Here is a 6,835-nt window from a genome sequence, read left to right as displayed (position 1 = left end):
TGAGCCGGGTTTCCTCCCTTTGCACATTCAAAGCCAGGAACCTTTCTTGCAAACTGTTCTTGATTGACCAAGGCTTTTCCAGAAGCACAATCACCCGGAATGGATCTCTGAGCATGCGCAGAGTGGTTTGTTGAACCCAGTCTCGTATTCCCTTCCAGGACCTCTCCTTATGAGCATGATGGCCCCATCCTTTGGGGAGGGGCCTTCTGAAAATGAGTAAGCCTCCTCTCCATGCGCCAGTCCTCTGCTGATGTCACCCCATGGGGTCAAGGGCCAGGGCTGCTCCGTCTGTGTCTGAAAAGTTCCTCTTTGCAGGTCCCTTCCTGCCAACTGTACATCCTGGTTATTCCCAGAGGCTGCCTGCCCACCCGGGAGTCTGGCCTTGAGGGGAGCATCTCCGCTCCTCTTGGCCCACATTCTCAGCCCCCCCCCCCGCCCGGTTCTTCCTCTTCCTCCGAGTCCCAGTCAGCATTCGAAGAGCAACTGCCCTTCTCACTCCAACAAGCAGCTCCTTGGTTTTGTCTTTCTCTCTGATTTCGTATTCCTCCCCAGTAACTAGTTTGCCTTCTTAAAATGTTAAACATACTTTAAATATTTTAAAACCATTTCCCCCTCCTTTCTGGGTGCTGTGGGTTATTTATTTCTGGCATGTTTAACCTGCTCAGCTTCTTTGCCAGCCGAAGACGCTAGCATTCCGAGGTCCCCTTTTATTCATGTGCGGGGCACGCACAGAATGGCGGGACACACAGGCAGAAGTTTGGCGCTTCTTTTTCAGAGATCCTTTATCTCAGCAAAAAGCACCCATATTTGGGACAAGGAAGCACCCAAAGAAGGACTCTTCTTGCTTCAACGGACAAGGAGCAGGCACAGCCCAGTGGTCCCAAGTCTGAACCTCACAAGTTTCTGTGTAGCATCGCCACAGGGCTGGAAGACCTCCGACTGAAACTCTGGCTATTCTGGACTAGACTAGAGGCCTGGTTCAGTGTAAGAGCACTTCCTGTGTACCTAAAGAGGGGCAATCCTGTGCTTAGACCTGCACAAGCCTCCTTCCTGATCAACTGCATGCTTTCTTTGGTGCTCTCATTCCTTCAAGTGCTGTTCGAATCATGATGGGGCAACTGACTAAAGGGTGTGTCTTCAGGAGCTGGATTCCCTTTCAAACATCAGACAGTTCTTTAGCAAAAAGCACTTTATGTCCAATGCAGAGCCAGTGATCTAACAGCCAACAGAAGAGCTTCTGAGCATGCACAGAGCGGCCTGTTGGACTGAAACGAGAAACTATTTCTGAGAGCCCTCCTATGCACTGGCCCTGGCCCTCACCTCTCTGGGTGTGCCCCTCTGGAGCAGGGCCAGCCTCCTAGAACCGCACAGGCCCTCAGGTTGGGTGGCCATTCTCTCCGGACACCACATTAGGGGGTCAGGGATTGGACCAGGCCCCTCTGGTTCCTCACCCAAGTCCCCTCTCAGCCCTTCCAAACCTCGTCGGTTCCCAGGGTCTGCCTGAACACTTGCAGAGGCAGCCTTGAGATGGGCTCTCCCTCCTCCGTCCTCCCTGTATCCACCAAGATCTCTTGTTTCCCAGGCCTCCCCATCCTCATCCAAAGAGTTGGCACCACTCTGGCCTTGCAAAGCCCACCAGGAATAAAGGCCTCTTCCCTTCCAAACAATATCCTTGATCAATATGTTGCCTTATTTGGATTTAAATAAACTTGTTGTTGTTAGTCGCGAATTCGTGTCTGACCCATCGCGACCCCATGGACAACACTCCTCCAGGCCTTCCTGTCCTCCACCATCCCCCGGAGCCCACCTAAGCTCACACCCACTGCTTCAGTGACTCTATCTAGCCACCTCATTCTCTGCCGTCCCCTTCTTCTTTTGCCATCTATTGTTTCCAGCATTAGACTCTTCTCCAGAGAGTCCTTCCTTCTCATTAGGTGGCCAAAGTATTTGAGTTTCATCTTCAGTATCTGGCCTTCTAAAGAGCAGTCAGGGTTGATCTCCTCTAGGAATGACCGGTTTGATCACCTTGTGGTCCAAAGGACTCACAGGAGTCTCCTCCAGCACCACAATTCAGAGGCCTCAATCCTTTTGCTCTCAGCCTTCCTTATGGTCCAGCTTTCACAGCCATACATTGCAACTGGGAAAACCATAGCCTGGACTATACGCACTTTTGTTGGCAGGGTGATGTCTCTGCTTTTTAGAATGCTGTCTAGATTTGCCATAGCTTTCCTCCCCAGGAGCAAGCGTCTCTTAATTTCTTGGCTGCAGTCCCCGTCTGCGGTGATCTTGGAGCCCAGGAAAATAAAATCTGTCACTACCTCCATTTCTTCCCCATCTATTTGCCGGGAAACTTGCTTTTTACCAAAACCTCCATGCAGGTACTTAAAAATAGACAACCTGTGATTCTGTGGTACGTGACACAGGAGTGTCGCAGTAGTGAGCTGGTCTGGCTGACACACTGATGGGAGTTTGCCTGTGCATGCGGCCATTGGCTCCTTGAGGAAAATCAGGTTATCCCTATACAGAATAAAAGGAATGAACTTTTAGTAGCTTACAGACCAACCAGATTTTTATATCAAACAACAAATACAGTGACTGAAATGGTTAAATAGAACAGAAAGGTTTTTTAACATCCACATTTGGTTGAATTTGTGTTGGAATTAAAAAAGGGAAAGAAATTGTCAAACCTTTCACAGATCTAGCATAAATCTTATTTATTTGGGATATGTGCCCAGCTCTTCATGCGAAGCCACATCTGGGGGTGCCTCTGGGCCTGGGTGCCTTCCCAGAGCTCCCCACTAGCCTCTGCCCACTCTGCTCCCCACAAGGAGGAGGAGGGGACAGCTGCATAACGCCGCCGCCTGGACCAGCCCTCCATGCCAAGCTCAGAGCGTGCCAACCTCACAGCGGTGTCTGGTTAGCTTGCTGCAGGCTTCACAGCAGCAGGAAAATTAAAATCAGCTAATGCATTTTTGCAACCAAAAATCCAAGGGGCATTCTCCTAGCACCTCCTTTGTGTATGTGCTCTTTCAGGTGCCCAGATCTCATGGTCTCGGTGCTATGGCACTTGAGGCACACTAAGTTTCTTAAGCATTATGCATCAGAACCAAAATAGCCTAAAATATATCCATCCACCCACATAAACAACCAAAAGGGTCTTTAACTCATTGCTCTCCATCATGGAAATGGGTTGCAATTCAGCCTAACATTGGAGTTTGTTCATCTTCCGGTTAAAACTTGCTGTTTTTGCCAAATAGAAATCCTGCTTTTAAAAACACCACCAGCAATAACACAATCATTTCTCCTCGGTTCCCACACCTATGAATTTACTGTGAGCTACACCCTTCCAAAGAGGGTGTCATTCCACTGTTTTCTGAAGAACAGCCTTCCAGCTCTTCTGTAAATCAGCCATTATATGCTTCAAGGCTTTCTAAATTACTTCTCACAACAAAAGAGAGCGTGGAGTTCACACGGCAGTTTGCCCAAAGCTGAGTAAACTCCCTTGCTCGTGAAGCCTTTTTAAGTATTACAGCTGTCCCTAGAACTCCCTGTCAAAGTGTGTTGTTCTGCAGCAAGCTTGCCTATTTTTATATTCTCCTCCTGAGTTCACATCCTAAAAAACCTGAAGCATATTGAAATCCCTGGGGATTCTGAGTAGCGCTGGCATTTTCAGCATAAGAACTGGCTTAAGACCAAAGGGGCGTGGATGGACTTGTTTAAGAGCGGCACGTACTGGCATACCTGAATTCGCCTCCCCTCCTTCCTTTATACCCTTTCGTTCAAAGGAAACCAGAGAAGAGGGGAAGGGAATGGGCGGACCATGACTTCACCAAGAAAATAGTTTTAGGCATATGTGCTCTTTGAGCTGATCAGAGTAGTGGGGTGAGTTCAAAAGCGATTGCTTGGGCCTTCCTCAGCTGCACGGGAGGCAGTGGCTGAGACAGCCGGAAATCCAGACTTGGGGAGTCCAGGCGATGGTCAACCAAATGCCCCAAAGATGCTCACGAACGGGACTCAAAGGCCAGAGGCACCCGCTCATGAGAGGCACACTGCATTTGAATCAGACTTCCCTGTAGCCACTACAGCAAGTTGCCTTTGCTAGACATTGATCTTGCCTGGGTTTCTTGACTGCCTTTCAGATCCTGCTCAGCTGGAGGCCAAGAGCTCTCCGTGACGCTAGTCGTGATGGCTCTGCACGGCCTGCAAGGTCATTGACAGTCTTCCTCTCAGCACCAGTTGTGAGGAACAAGGGAAGGAGGTGCAGTTCTGCTCGTGGCCTTCCCGTCTGGTGGCTACCATGAGAACAACCTCTCCCGGGAAGAAGTCCTCAGGGGTTCAAATTACTGCTTGCTGCTCCTCCGTGGTGGAAAGGCCCTTCCACAAGGTGGAAACAGAGTGGGGTCCCGCCCCTTTTTGCTACCGCTTCTTGGCCTCTACAGCACCCACAAAGCCTTTCTTGGTCCCTTGTTCACTAGAGACCAAAAAGTAAGCCACCCAGACAGAAAGTTCACACTCACGGTTTGCACAATCATGGCAGCCACCACAGCTGGCTTGAGCGGCACTGAGCCACCGGGTGTCCCAGCACACGCTGTGTGGTTTCTGAACCTCTGGGCTGCAGCCACAGCTTATCCTGCTGGCGGAACCCAGGAGCAGGGCTGGGGAGCGTTCAACGATCCTCGCACAAACCCAGCACCGGCCCTGCGTGACGCGACTCTTGTCATTTCAACCCTGCTGCCTGTAGACAAGCTACAGCTACAGTTTCGATATTCCCAGCAGCTGCCCGCCCGAGTCCGCACACACTGCAGCCCCCGCCCCGCCTAAACGGATCCTGCCGCTGGTGTGACCATGCACCCCCGTGGCCGGTTTTGCAGAGCCGCACAGAAGGCTCGCTACAGCGCCGGGGACAGCAAAGTGGAGCGGCGAATGGACCATTCTGCCCAAGCTCCAGTGCTCAGCAGCTGTTCGAGACCTCAGACTCCATAAATAATAATTCGATACACTTCTCAGCCCACAAGCCCTCCTCAAGAATGTTAAAATATTCATGTGAGCCCATGTCTGAAGCACTGCATGTTGCTGGCATATTCGTTCATAAGCACCGCCTGCGTCACTGAAGAGGCATACAGTTTCTCCAACCTGCATCCAGAGGAAACCCGTCCTCCTGGAGGTTCTCCCACCTGAGGAGTTGGGGCTACCCAACCATGTAGCCAGGAGGTCTCAGACAACAGTGGCTTTTAACCTGACATCCCCTTCCGAAGCTTCTTCCTGTAGCAGCACCGCTTCATGGCTTTCAGTGCCCACTTCAAGGTGGACAAGGGAACAGCTCCAAAAGGCCTGATGCTAAAGGAGAAGGCTTTAAAAATGATTGAAGCACCACTGGGCAATTCTGGGAGGAATGGACAAGCAGGCCTGTTTCTGAAGACCATTCCATGCTATCTTCATGACAGGTGAAGCTGCCAGGGCTTTTCCGTGGATCACTGTGACTGGCAAAGCACTGACTGGAGCTTGACCCACTCCAGTTGGCTACGTGGGAACGCTCGGCCTTCAGCAGCTCGGCTCCGATGTGTTTCAGCCCTCTCACCGGGGAAAGCAGCACTCTTTCTCTATCACATTGCTTTGCGGAAAGGCAATCCACTCGGTTTGACTTATGCAAAGTTTGTTTTCCACAGTATGCCTTGTAATTCAACCAGCAAAGCAAGGAAATAGAGTACCCATCGGTGGAGAAGGTGGGGCAGCTATGATGCGGACCGTGGCAGAGCTTGTGCATGTGTGCACACGCAAGTGCTTGTTCAACCTCAGATCACACGAGCATTGCTAATGGAGCATGCCCAGCTGGCTGCCCTTGCTGTGACAGGCCTTTAAAACAGGATGATGCAGGGCCTCCTTGCCACGGCAGGCATCACAGGAGGATCTCTGGGAGTGGAGGGTTGGGCCACGGCGCCTTAAACACCCACGGCCCAAGGACTGACCCCACGGGGCACAGGGTTTGTGCGTTCCAGTCAGGGCTGGCTGCAGGTTCAGGGGTGGGGAGACCGTCAGCCCCCCCCCCCTTCACTTTTCTTCTCTTTGCCCCATCAGGTGAATAGAGACTGTTGCTCACATGGAGGTGGGAGATAAAGGGAATATACTGAGGACACGAGCGGGTTACACAGGGCCCGAGCCAGTCTTACCCCTCCCCAGTAAACTTGCCCGCTGCAGGTAAGTGTCTTTGTCCCCCTGGCTTGAAGGAAAGCTTCCTCTGCGGTACAGTCCACTTTTGCTGCCGATGGGTCTATTCCGCTAGGAGTTACATAACCAGGAAGTTCATCCCCTGTGGGCGACCACCTTCTCTCCTGTTCTGCACAGGACTTAACAGAAGTAGAGACTGCCAAGGTGCGTTTGCATCAGTCTTCTCCATAGCTGATTTGGTGATTTTAGCTTGTATGTCTCCTCGCAAGTTTTGCAGGCAGCACACGTCATCGCAATGCCTCCTGCGAAATACGGATGAGTCATCATGTTGGACCCATCCCAAGGTCACTTGTCCACACGGCAGCACATGAGCACAAGCGTCGGTCTGAGGACTTTTCTTCTTCTCCGCCCTTGATGCATGACCTCCCTGCCTAATTCCTACAGAACGATGCTTGAGACACACCACACACAGTGCTTGGTTTGGCACAGCATTACCAAAAAAGGTGTTTCTCCCGTCTTGCAGAAGGAGCCGACCCAGCGAAGTGGGACTCCGTTGGCTTTACTGAACGAGAAATGGTTGGAGACAGTCGACCTGCTTGCTGAGCCAGCCCCGAGCCTCCTTAAAAGGGAAAGAAAGACACGACAGCTTGCCAAACAGTGGCCTTCTATG

This window comes from Varanus komodoensis, unplaced genomic scaffold, assembly GCF_004798865.1.
Source record: "Varanus komodoensis strain SLA01 unplaced genomic scaffold, ASM479886v1 scaffold46_3, whole genome shotgun sequence".
Taxonomy (NCBI): Eukaryota; Metazoa; Chordata; class Lepidosauria; order Squamata; family Varanidae; genus Varanus; species Varanus komodoensis.
This window is presented reverse-complemented; position numbering follows the sequence as displayed.